General features: G+C 42.2%; 1 protein-coding gene across 2 annotated transcripts in view; it reads right to left on the bottom strand.

The window, feature by feature from the left end:
• MYOCD (myocardin) overlaps positions 1 to 10,986 on the bottom strand; it is a 157,139-nt gene extending 146,153 nt beyond the window's left edge. For both annotated transcript variants that reach the window (XM_058173173.1, XM_058173180.1), the window contains exon 1: positions 10,883 to 10,986. The gene's annotated coding sequence lies outside the window, so the exon portion shown is untranslated. The remainder of the gene's footprint in view (positions 1 to 10,882) is intronic.
• Positions 10,987 to 12,341: the final 1,355 nt, after the last annotated feature.

Here is a 12,341-nt window from a genome sequence, read left to right as displayed (position 1 = left end):
GCCATACATTTCAGTACAAATAATATTATTAATCATAGTTATCACGTTCATCCAGTTTATATATTTCAATCCAATCTTTATGATTCTAATATTAATACACATGTTTATATTAAAATATGTTCTTTTCATTAATTGCTCAGCGTTTACCATTCAATATTGTTTAAGCTTCCCTATTCTAATTTCTCCTTATGCCACCATTATAAAAAAAAGAAAGAAAACAACAACAAAAAATTTTTCTTTCTTTCTTCTCTTTCCTTTCTTCTTTTCTTATCCACCTTTTATCCATCATCTCTTGTCCGCATCAATACTTTAATTCTTATTCTTTCTTTAACTTGCCTCCCATATTCTCTGAAATCTTTATCTCTCTCTGTATCTGTGTCTACATCCTGCTTAGTCAATCTAAGTGTTTCTCCCATCCCTACCCTTTCCCACTGTCTAGTTTTAAAGTTATCAGCCCAACCCCTGTCTCCCTTCCCAAAGTATCTTCCTGCTCCTCCCGTTCTCTTTTCAGATCTCTTAAAATATTTTCCCCTGGTTTGATTCATCAAATATTATTAATTTTATTAATGACTCCTCATTATCTTCTTTCCATTGATTCCTCAATTCTGTTTTTTCCCTCAGTTCCTTCTGCTAGCTCCTTCCTTTCCTGGGCATCTTGCTCATTACTCATTGTCCTTTGTATGATGTTTTCCAATTTTTGATCTACGCCATCCATTAATTCCATCATCGCCATATGCTCTTTCTGTATAATATCCTTTATGCTTTGAAACATCAAATCCATCTCGAACAAAGTTCTGCTCATTTGATCCTTCTGTTGCATTTTATCTTATTTTAATAAAGTCCACTTTTAGTCAATATCCCAATAACCATTTATTCCAACCTGAGGTTTCTCTTCAAATATCCACTGATCACAGTTCTTTATTTTCCATAAATAGTCAGTCAGATCCATTTATATAATCTAGGGAGTTATCCAAGCCTCTTTGAGTCACTTTTCTAGATTCAGTCAAAAAGCTTAACATTCAGGGGTCACTTTAATTAAATGTCTTCCTTGTTCTCAAGTTTAAATCTCCAGTGGTCATAGGGTAGATGTATATAGTCCAGTAAATATTTTCACCGTCCTTTAAATGGATATTCCCAGGCTTGTCCCACCTTTGTGGCAGCCATCTTAGTGTGTCTCTTCTCCTCATCATGGTTGAGAGGGAAAGTAAGCCCCAGGTCAAGCAGGAGAGCTGTGACTCTCCAAGACCTCGCAGGGCATTCCTCTTTGCTTCACCGCCCCTCCAAGGCAGCGTTGGCTCCTTTCGGAGTCCCCCAATGGGGAGAACTTGGCACGGGAGTGTGGAGACCCGCTCTCCATGTCCGATCTCGCTGGGATGTCAGCCAGAAGTCCGCAACTTTAAAATCTTAAAGTAGTGGTATCAGGCTATTATTTCAAAGAAAGTAAAAAACAAACAGAGGAATTCTCAGTTTGCTGTAAGACAACTGCAAAATAAGCAGTTATGCAATAGCAAAAGTGCTAGTGCAGTGATGATGAACCTATAGGACCATAATGGTGAACCTGTGGCACAGGTGGCACGTGGAGCTATATATTGTTGGGCACGCGAGCTCAGCTCCGGTGCACATGCACACATCGGCCAGCTGATTTTTAGGCCTTCTGGGCCCACCGGAAGTAGGGAAACAGGCTGGTTCCTGCCTCTGGAGGGCCTGGGGGGTGGAGGCCCGTTTTTCACTCTACCCAGCCTCCACAGCCTCTCTAGGAAGTGCCTACCTTTATTCTGCTCTTCTCTCTCTCTCTTTCTCTCTCTCTCTCTCTGTCTCTGTCTCTCTCCTTCCCTCCCTCTGTACCTCTCTTTCTCTCTGTCTCTGTCTCTCTCTGTCTCTGTCTCTCTCTCACCTTCCAACTAATCTATTTTGAATAGTGACACTTTGCAGCAGTGCCAAGATAAGGTCAGAAGTAGAAACCTGGCCTCAACTTCAAGCTGTAGCACCACTGACACTTAAAAATGCTGCCTCATGCTGTTCCCCAAAAGTCATGAGTCTTTGGGAACAATACAATTGCTCTGGCGGCCCAGCACTCCTCAGGAACTAACTACTTATCTTCAAGTGGTATTCTCTTTCTGCCGACAGACACCTGTAGCCTATATGAGGCTGCTCTGGGTTGCATGAGGTCTTCCTTCTCGAAATAGCTTTGAAGAAAGTTCTTTTTCAACCTCCAAAAACCGTGCAAAAGCACACCTCATTCTCACATGATTTTTGGAGGCTGCAAAAGCTGCACAAGTGCATGGCCCTGTCCCATGGTTTCTGGAGGATCTGGAGGTCATGCAAAAACACAAGCCATTCTCATGCAGCCTCTGCAGAATCCATAACTCATGTGAGAACATGAAGAATAGTAGTTGTCTAGTGTAAGTAAATGCTAGTGTGTCACCCAAAATGTTGTGGCTTGCCACCTTTGACATGCATGCCATTGGTTCGCCATCATTGTACTAGCATTGATTGCCGGGGTGGCAATTGAGACCCCCAGACTTATGGTCATGGGGGACTTTAACTTGCCATCGACCGGTGTGTCATCAACAACAGCTCGATAGTTCATGGCTTCCATGACAGCCTTGGACCTGATGCAAGTAGTTGATGGCCCTACTCACATTGGGGGAGGCACACTGGATTTGATTTGATTTTCATCTCTGGACAGTGGTTAAATGATCTGGATTTGCGAGATTTAGTCAATGAGCCTTTGTCATGGTCAGATCATTCTCTCCTTCGTCTGGACTTTCGGCCCGCCACTCAACACCGCAGGGAGATGGCACCAATACGTTGGTTCCGTCCCAGGTGCCTGATGGACCCAGAGAGGTTCCTGACGGAGCTTGGGCCGTTCCCTGAGGATCTGGCCCATGGCACGGCTGAAGAACTAGTCGCGGCTTGGGAACAGGCCGCGGCTGGGGCTCTAGACCGTGTTGTGCCTTTGCGGCCTCTGACCCGGCGCAGATCTCAACCAGCTCCTTGGTTCTCCGAGGAGCTGAGGGAGATGAAACGCCGGAGAAGACGCCTAGAGAGTTCCTGGAGATCCAATCGTTCCGAGGCTGATCGGACACTAGTTAGATCATATAGTCGGACCTACCTAGTGGCATTGAGGGAAGCGAGACGTCTCTACGTCTCCTCCCTCATTGCATCGGCAGATAACCGTCCGGCCGCCCTGTTTAGGGTGACCCGCTCTCTCCTTCAACAGGAGGTGCAGGATGACCCATTACAGGGACGTGCCGAGGAGTTTAGTGGTTATCTATATGATAAAATCGTTTAGCTTAGGGACGGATTGGATCAAAATTGAGTAGATCCAGATGAGAGATTTGAGACACGTCTTGTTGAGATTGTTTGGGATGAGTTTGACCCTGTGATTCCCGAGGACATGGACAGGTTGCTGGGGAGGTTGAATGCCACCACATGTTTGCTGGACCCGTGCCCCTCCTGGTTGGTGCTGGCCACGCAGGAGGTGACACGAGGCTGGCTCCAGGGGATTACAAATGCTTCTTTGCGGGAGGGTGTCTTTCCTGCTGCCTTGAAAGAGGCAGTGGTGAGACCCCTCCTCAAGAAGCCTTCCCTGGACCCAGCTGCTTTAGTAAATTATCATCCGGTCTCCAACCTTCGCTTTACGGCGAAGGTTGTTGAGAGTGCGGTGGCATGTCAATTACCCCAGTACCTGGATGAAACCGTCTTTCTAGACCCGTTCCAGTCCGGCTTTCGACCCGGTTACAGTACGGAGACAGCTTTGGTCGCGTTGGTGGATGATCTCTGGAGGGCCAGGGATAAGGGTTATTCATCTGCCCTGGTCCTATTAGACCTCTCAGCGGCTTTTGATACCATTGACCGTGGTATCTTGCTGCGCCGGCAAGTTTGGGAGTGGGAGGCACCGTTTATCGGTGGTTCTCCTCCTATCTCTCTGGCCAGATGCAGACGATGTTGGCAGGGGGGCAGAGATCGATCCCGAGGCGCCTCATGTGTGGGGTGCCTCAGGGGTCGATTCTCTCACCTCTCCTGTTCAACATCTATATGAAGCCGCTGGGTGAGATCATCAGTGGCTTTGGGGTGAGGTACCAACTGTACGCTGATGACACGCAGCTGTACTTTTCCACCCCAGGCCACCCCAACGAAGCCGTCGAAGTCCTATCCCGGTGTTTGGAAGCTGTATGGGTCTGGATGGGGAGAAACAGGCTCAAGCTCTTGGGCTCAAGCCCAAGACGGAGTGGCTGTGGATGCCGGCACCCTGGTACAGTCAGCTGCAGCCGCGGCTGACTGTTGGGGGTGAGTCATTGGCCCCGATGGAAAGGGTGCACAACTTGGGCGTTCTTCTGGATGGACGGTTGTCTTTCGAAGATCACTTGATGACCATCTCCAGGAGAGCTTTTCATCAGGTTTGCCTGATTCGCCAGTTGTGCCCCTTCCTGGACCGGGATGCCCTATGCACGGTCACTCATGCTCTTGTAACCTCTCGCCTGAACTACTGCAATGCTCTCTACATGGGGCTCCCCTTGAAGAGCACCCGGAGGATCCAGTTGGTTCAGAATGCAGCTGCACGGATGATAGAGGGAGCCACTCGCGGCTCCCATATGACACCACTCCTGCGCAGGCTGCACTGGCTACCTGTGGTCTTTAGAGTGCACTTCAAGGTGCTGGTTACTACCTTTAAAGTGCTCCATGGCTTAGGGCCAGGTTATCTGCGGGACCGCCTACTGTTACCGATTGCCTCCCACCGACCTGTGCACTCTCACAGAGAGGGACTCCTCAGGGTGCCGTCCGCCAAACAATGTCGACTGGTGGCCCCCAGGGGGAGGGCCTTTTCTGTGGGGGCTCCTACCCTCTGGAATGAACTTCCCACAGGACTACGCCAATTCCTGACCTTCGAACCTTTCGCCGCAAACTGAAAACATATTTGTTCATTCGTGCAGGACTGGCATAGGATTTTAGATTTTATAGTTTTAATTTTAAAGGGGTTTTATTGTTTTAAATTTATTTTAATTAGAGCCAAATTGAATAAGTTTTTTAAACAGTATTTTATCTTGTATTTATATTGCTGCTTGTTTTTATCTGGCTGTAAACCGCCCTGAGTCCCTAGGGAGAAGTGCGGTATAAAAATCTAATTAAATAAATAAATAAATAAAAAATAAATTTAAAGACCATCTGCACAACCAAACAAATATAGAGGAGAAATAACAATTCGCCAATGGAGTTTAACAGTGGAAAGAGAATGACGTATAAAAGAGTGACAAGAAATGATATGTTCTGTTATGATTACATTCTGGAAAGCTGTAAAGTCTGGTGATTTTCCCAGGTCTTGGGCTAGGGCAGGGGTATCAAAGTCATGTCATCACGGCAATGTCACATGACATATCGGGACTTTTTTCCCCCTTCGCTAAACTGGGCAGGGGTGTGGCCAGCATGTGACACATCTGGCCCGTGGGCCGGGAGTTTGACAGTCCTGGGCTAGGGTGTCTGGGGACCCCACTGGTTTGTTTGAGGGTGTGGCATGGGTAACCAGATTTGTCATCTCATCAGTTTTTATTTTTATTGATGTCTTATACCTTTTATAATGACTGCATTCTACCTTTATTCTGTTTGGCTTCACTGTAGTGGCCAGAGGTTTAGAGTCAGGCAGTGACTAAACTGAATAAATTAAATGAAATTGTGAAGGCTGAAAAACTTCTTTTCTCAATAGCTGCTTCCTACAAGGCATTTGCCCTGATAACTGCTACCTGTCCATTGTGAGTAATGAATGATTGCTTCCTGTTAAGCAGAGGCTGTAAGGAGAATATCATGCATGTGATTGACCTAAGGAACAAGCTCACTGAACAATTCACTGAACATCTATGCAGGGAGAATAGGAATTTGCCAGTAAAATCCAATGGGAGAGCTCATTTTCCCTCTAACATGGAACATAATGAGTTTGTGCATTTGGAGTGGAGTGAGAATATACTAGAAGAGAGAAATCAAAATTCAAAATGATGTTGACTAGAAAAATAAACAGATACAAGAAAAGGATAATGGCTGACTGCAGTAAGAAACACTACCACAATGTGATTGCAAAAAAAAAAAAAAAAAGGCAAGTGCAATTTGTCATCTGTCAAGTTTTTAAATGAAGGGACTAGAAATTAATTCCCGGAGAGGCTGGAGGAATAGGAAATGTTTAGCCTTGAAAAAAGTAGACTGGGATTAAGTATAACAGCACTCATCAATACCCAAGGGGACACGACAAAGGAGAAGGTCAAGATTTCTCCTCTGGTGTTCCAGAGGGCAGACACATAATTACTGGGTGTCCTCAGTAATTTTCATAAATATTTTTAAAGCGAGTTATGAATAAGGCATTGCTAAGTTTTACTGCTACCATTAATATAGGAAGACAATAAAAGTGAACTGTCAGCTACTTTAGAAACCCCCTCTCCTCAAAGAGTAATTTTTTTGTGATTCTTATCAGCTGGAGAACCCATGTTTTCGAACAGTACACAAACCTGCAGCTTCAGCTGCAGAAGCAGATGTTCAGAGGAGTCAAATGCAATCTATCCTATGAGTACATTGAGTTCCATGTAAAAGAACAGTTAAACTAAATGGGAGTAAGCACGGCTACCTAAATGACCACCCTGGTTCTGAAATTAGATGTTACTGCCATTGCGATGTACATTTCTCATTCAAGCTGTCAGACTTCTTGCTTGATCTACTTCCAAGCCCATGTCCCTTCTCTGAAACATCATCCATGTTTAGCCACCTTTTCTCCTAAGTTTCCATGCCTGGACTGATATTTACAATGAGGTTTTGGCTGAAGCCGCCGTTTGCTCATAGGAGCATATGTCCTACGACACCACAGTTGTTGTGACATCTAGACTATGGGCAATGTTTCTGCAAAGAAAGATGACTGGGCATAAACTTGAAGTACAGTTTGCAGCAAGAAGGGATACATTTTACTCAAAAAAAAAAAAAAAAGACCACAATGACCGGTAAAATTTATATCCAAGAAAGCTGGCATGTAATTGCACCCTGCTAATTCCAGTTGCTGAATTTGGATTCTAATATCAACTGTGCTACACGGTATATAAGATGATGATGATGATGATTCCAAACCACATTAGTCTTTGCACAGCGTGCAAACTCAGCCTGGTGATTAATTTTTCATGCAAGCCAAGAAAATTGAATAAAATTGTAAATTATAAATTGAGAAGATTGTTCAATTATCATGACAATCATAACAGAACCACTAATGCATAAATTAAGCGCAAAGCCTAGATTCATACAATATGCTAGACTGAAATGGGAGAAATTGGTTTCAACATCCACATAGTCTGCGACTAAAGCCTCTAATTGATTTCTTTGTCACACACAAAGATTTCTTTTTCAACACACAATAGTTTGTTGTGAAAGCGACTGCCTGTGAAGGCTCCTGGTTTGGAGCTGAAAGGAGAAAATGGAAGCTGTATGCTCCATCCCATAATTGAGTAGACCAAGTTGCCCTGACCAAAAATTCTGATTCTATGGATAAATGCATATGCTAATATTTCAAATGGTAAATATGGGGATGCTTTCAATTTCCTGAATATATGTAAAATGCAAAATGTATATCATTTATACATACATAATTATAGATTTTTTTTTTGGATGCTACCTAAATACAATTATACCTTCCTTGAAAGCATTCTGTGGTTGTTACAGTTCCACCCTTTGCTTCTGACTTGTTCAGTTGCTACAGAATGAAAATGTATGCTTTTATGCACTGCTGGAGTATGTTGACATAGCTTCCTGCTTTTGTTTAGGAAGGAGATTGATACATATCTCTTAATGTTAACAAATGTATTTCAAGGTGGCAAAAGAAATATTTCCCCTTGTGAAAGGGGCATTTCTATGTCTCTTGAGAGAGAGAGAGAGGGTGAAATCAGCATTTCTTTAAAAATATTCATTGCTTTAACTCTGTACAACTTTTTATCTTAATAGCAAGATGATTACCCTCACACATACTGTACACTATCTATTCATTAATCACATATCACAGAGCTTATACGACTTTGACATCTCAAAACAATCTCAACTCTCAGACAAATATTAATTCAGTAATTATAGATTAGATGTGATCTGGAGCAAAACCATTTTCCGGCCATTGTATTTCAGAAGTAAATAAAATATTATTTATTTCAAAAGTACCTCTAAAGCAGACCCATGCATAAAAGAATAGTATAAAATTTACAAAGCATAAAATTGTTAAAACTTTTCAGATTGTATCAACTTAACTCTGTGTGGAATCAAAACATGTGAATCTGGGGGGGGAAATGAAGAAAAGCCAAGGAAGCCAAATAAAATATTAAATAATGAAGGTTAAACATTTCTAAAAGCACAAATATGATTTCTGTGGATAAGAATATCCTTCTAATCTGGAGGTGGGGGGGAAGCCCCACACAATTCCATATAATCTCTTACCAGGCAATCTAAACTAGGGGTAAGGTTAATCCTTTTAAATAGATTCATGGTGCATTCATACCATGAATATTTATAGTTTTGAACAGTCCAGCTCAGAAAGATTTACTGAAGTAGGCAGAATTAAAACTGTCTTTATATTTGCAATTGGAAACCTCAAATAGATTTTCCATATTTCACATTTGCACCAATCTCCTAATGTTGAAGACAAACAGTAATCAATAATGAATCCCTTCCATTTCTGAAAAAGGATACTTCATAGTCTGCTTCTCGTTTAAACTAAGGAAATATGCATATCAATCATACAGGGTTACTTATTTGCAAACAGTTCTGCACCAGTGTAACTAGAGACACAATTGGACAGCATCTGCAAGAATCCCTTAGGATTTCAGGATAACTTTTGCTCTATCTGCTAGATTCCCCTGGAGCATTCAGAACTACCTGCTGCCAACTCGAAATTGCACTCTACCTCTGTATTTATCATACATTCCAAAATGTTCAATAATCGGCACCAGATTCGAGTAGCCACCTGCAGGCATCACAGTTAGAGAATTTATTTGCAAACTGGCCAACCCCAGCACCAGACTGCTTCAGCCACGGCATTTGCAACTATCATGGCCAATGCCTTGCTGCTATTCTTTTTTAAGCTCTCAGACTTCAGTTCGTCTTCATTCTTTCCTTTTGCTCTGTTTTCTAAACAAAGCTATGGAGGGGCAGAGGAGAAGGCTGGTGCTTATTCAGTGGAAACTCCATTGATTACTCTGTGTGGTACCTTACTGACATCAAGGACACCTTTGGTACAGGGGAAAATCTGGGTTCTATCAGCTCTTATAAGCAAGTGTTTCGAAAGGTTTACAGAAAAGTAAAGTAAACAGAGCTCTGAGTAACAAAAGAGTCCCGTTTATGCATTCTTTGATTCACTGTAAAGGATGGTGTAAACTGACTTTTTAACCAAGCATTAGGCAAGCATTTGGGCCCACGCCATTCCATAATAAACAGTGACATGGCTATATTAAAATATTTACTTAATGCACGGCCGTGACTTATAGTATGAGTGGCTACTCAATAGAATGTCCTGAGTGCTAAGGCGTCAGGTGCCACTGCCTGTATAAATATTCTGTGTGCACTTGTTTATAGGAAAACCCCATCTGGATTTGGCTAGAAACAGCAGACACCCTGGTGACCCCAGTTTTTGCTATTGGAAAATATAACACAAATGTTCGTTCTTCCAGAGAAATGGCAGTAGTTAAGTGCCATTTGACAGAATGAAGGGTATTGGCTTTTCTCAATAGGGAGCAAGACTTGCAACGGAAACATTTTCACCAGAAGTGCGTTCTTTGTTGGCACGTTTGTGCTAGAACAGACACCTTTATATCCTAACAAGTTCCATTATTAGAACGGATTCTTTGGGGTTCCAAAAATGACCCTTGGATACCCATGTAGTTCCAAATTCTTTTGTTCCACCTCCTTAAGTGCCCAAGGGGGGAGGGAACCATCTTACAGTACTGTCACCATGAAGGGAAGAATCTGACTGAATTCAACTGCATCTCGCAGTTCATTCTCAACCACATAGCTAGGGTAGAAGATGTGAATATGACAGAACCTTTCTAGTCATGCTTCCCAGCCACTAGTCCTGAAAGTCCATAGATAGTCAGCAGTGTTTCAATTTCTTTCTTTAATGTCCAGCAGTACAACACTGAAAGAAGTAGGCGAGTTAAAGAAGAAACGGACTGGAACTATCATGGGTAGAGTCTGTGGAGAACCTGATCTCTACCAGATCATTGAACAATCTAGAGATGTACCAAGATATCAGTAACAGCAATCTATTAAATCAAAATCCATCAACTTCATTCTCACATTTAACACAGCAATATCATTATTTACAATGACAATATGCAATTACTATCGATTACTATTTACTAACACTTAAAAAACACTATGAATAACATTCTTATCCAATGAAGATCATATGACAAATCCCACAGCTGGCCACAGTTTACCAATTCTGTTCTTTAACCAATAACCCTCAAGTCTTTCTGATAGCTGACAAACCCTATAATTTTTTTCCAATTAAAAAAAAAAAGATGCCCTGCAGATGCAGACCTAGGGGAAGAGAAGAATCCCCTTCCTGTTGCTAGAGTCCATATTTCACCTAGTGCAAGTGCCCATAGTAAGAGAATAAAGCAGTACTGGATTAATAATGGTTGAACCATAAACTGGGATTCAGACATGGGTTCAGACATCTTAAATTAATCTAAATAAAACCAAGGCATTACTATAAAGTATATCTTAACTATAATGTGACATCTAGGTTTGGACCAGGCTAAGCCAAACCACAATATGGCTTGTGTTGTGCAAACCAGAAATTAATGCAAAATACAGAATAATTCATCACTACAAAAAAAAGTGCTGCAAATGTTGTAATCATAGACATACTTACTTGAGAGTTATCTCCATAAACATAGTGGGACTTAACTTCTAAGGTACAGCCATAGGCTTGAACTGCACTTCTCTACTCCTGAATGCATGCTTGCTTGCTTGCTTTCACTTTGAAAAAAAAAAAGAAAAGAAAAAAGGAAGCAACGCATGTTGGAGTTTGCAAAAACAGCTTCATCTGATGTCAGGGCCCCTCCCCCCTTGGCAATTCTTTCACTTTACTCTACAGGCCTTTAATTATATAACAAACGCGAACAGTATAAATACAATCCAACTCTCATATCCTGTCAGACAACTTAGTGCTGCGAACCTGACTGAAAGGGGGAAAAAAAAATTCTGGCCACACATTTCAGCTGTGTGTTTCTCTATCTTTATGAGTATTATAGTTTAGTCTAGGGGCGTTTCTGTTGAATAACATGCTCACAATCAAGGTCAAGACACGTATATCATAGCAAGCGTACCACTTTTTTTCCCCCCTTTTCTCCCCTGCCCCTCCCCTTTTGTTTTGTGCTATAGCTATGAATTTATGCACCTCCAACTGTTGAAAACAAACTATGCTTAATCTCAGTGTTTGGAAGTTGCCCCATATCAGATACATGGCGTCCATTGTGTGCAAAAATGTGCCGTGTCTCCTTGCCAATACTGTTACAAAGACCTTCTTACTGTCACCTTTGATCCATGGAGCAAACAAAATAAGGAAAATACTGGCATAAACCATGGACACTGAACAGGTCTGGTGAGTCACTGACAGTCCAAGTTGTGCATTTTGGGTGGTGGGAGGGGTAAGCAATGGGCAGAATGTGCTTACTACAACACGGTGTACAGGGCCATACAAGTACCATTATAAAGAAAGCCTTTCCTTCCAACTACATGCTGTATATCACTTCAGAACAAATCCTCCTAGATGTTCTTGGGAATGTGCAATGTAGGGTTTTTTTTAAAAAAAACCTGGAGAACACACTTGGCTTCAGATCATGAGACAGATTCTATCTATACCAGAATGTGTATTATCAATTTAACCAGTGATGGCTCCCTCTGAGTTTTCTTAACTTTTGTGCAGGCTATCTTTAATATTGATATCCTTCTCTGTTTTTGAATTCCCATTTCCAGAGTACTCCAGTGAGAGAGATTACACATTAAAACCAGTCTAAATCTTTAACATGGATTATGGCTTTTAATTATGGATTATGAGTCACTGGAGAAGAGCCTAATGCTGGAAAAGACTGAGGGCAAAAGAATAAGGGGACAACAGAAAATGAGGTGGCTCGATGGAGTCACTGAAGCAGTAGGCGTGAGCTTAAATGGACTCCAGAGGATGGTAGAGGACAGGAAGACCTGTAGGAATGTTGTCCATAGGATCGTGATGGGTCAGACATGACTTCGCAACTAACAACAACAATGGCTTTCATAAATCAGGGAAATCCCTGTTCCATGGTCATGTTCAAAGTCTGGATTCCAAACAT

Source organism: Ahaetulla prasina, chromosome 2, assembly GCF_028640845.1.
Source record: "Ahaetulla prasina isolate Xishuangbanna chromosome 2, ASM2864084v1, whole genome shotgun sequence".
NCBI lineage: Eukaryota > Metazoa > Chordata > Lepidosauria > Squamata > Colubridae > Ahaetulla > Ahaetulla prasina.
This window is presented reverse-complemented; position numbering and strand designations above follow the sequence as displayed.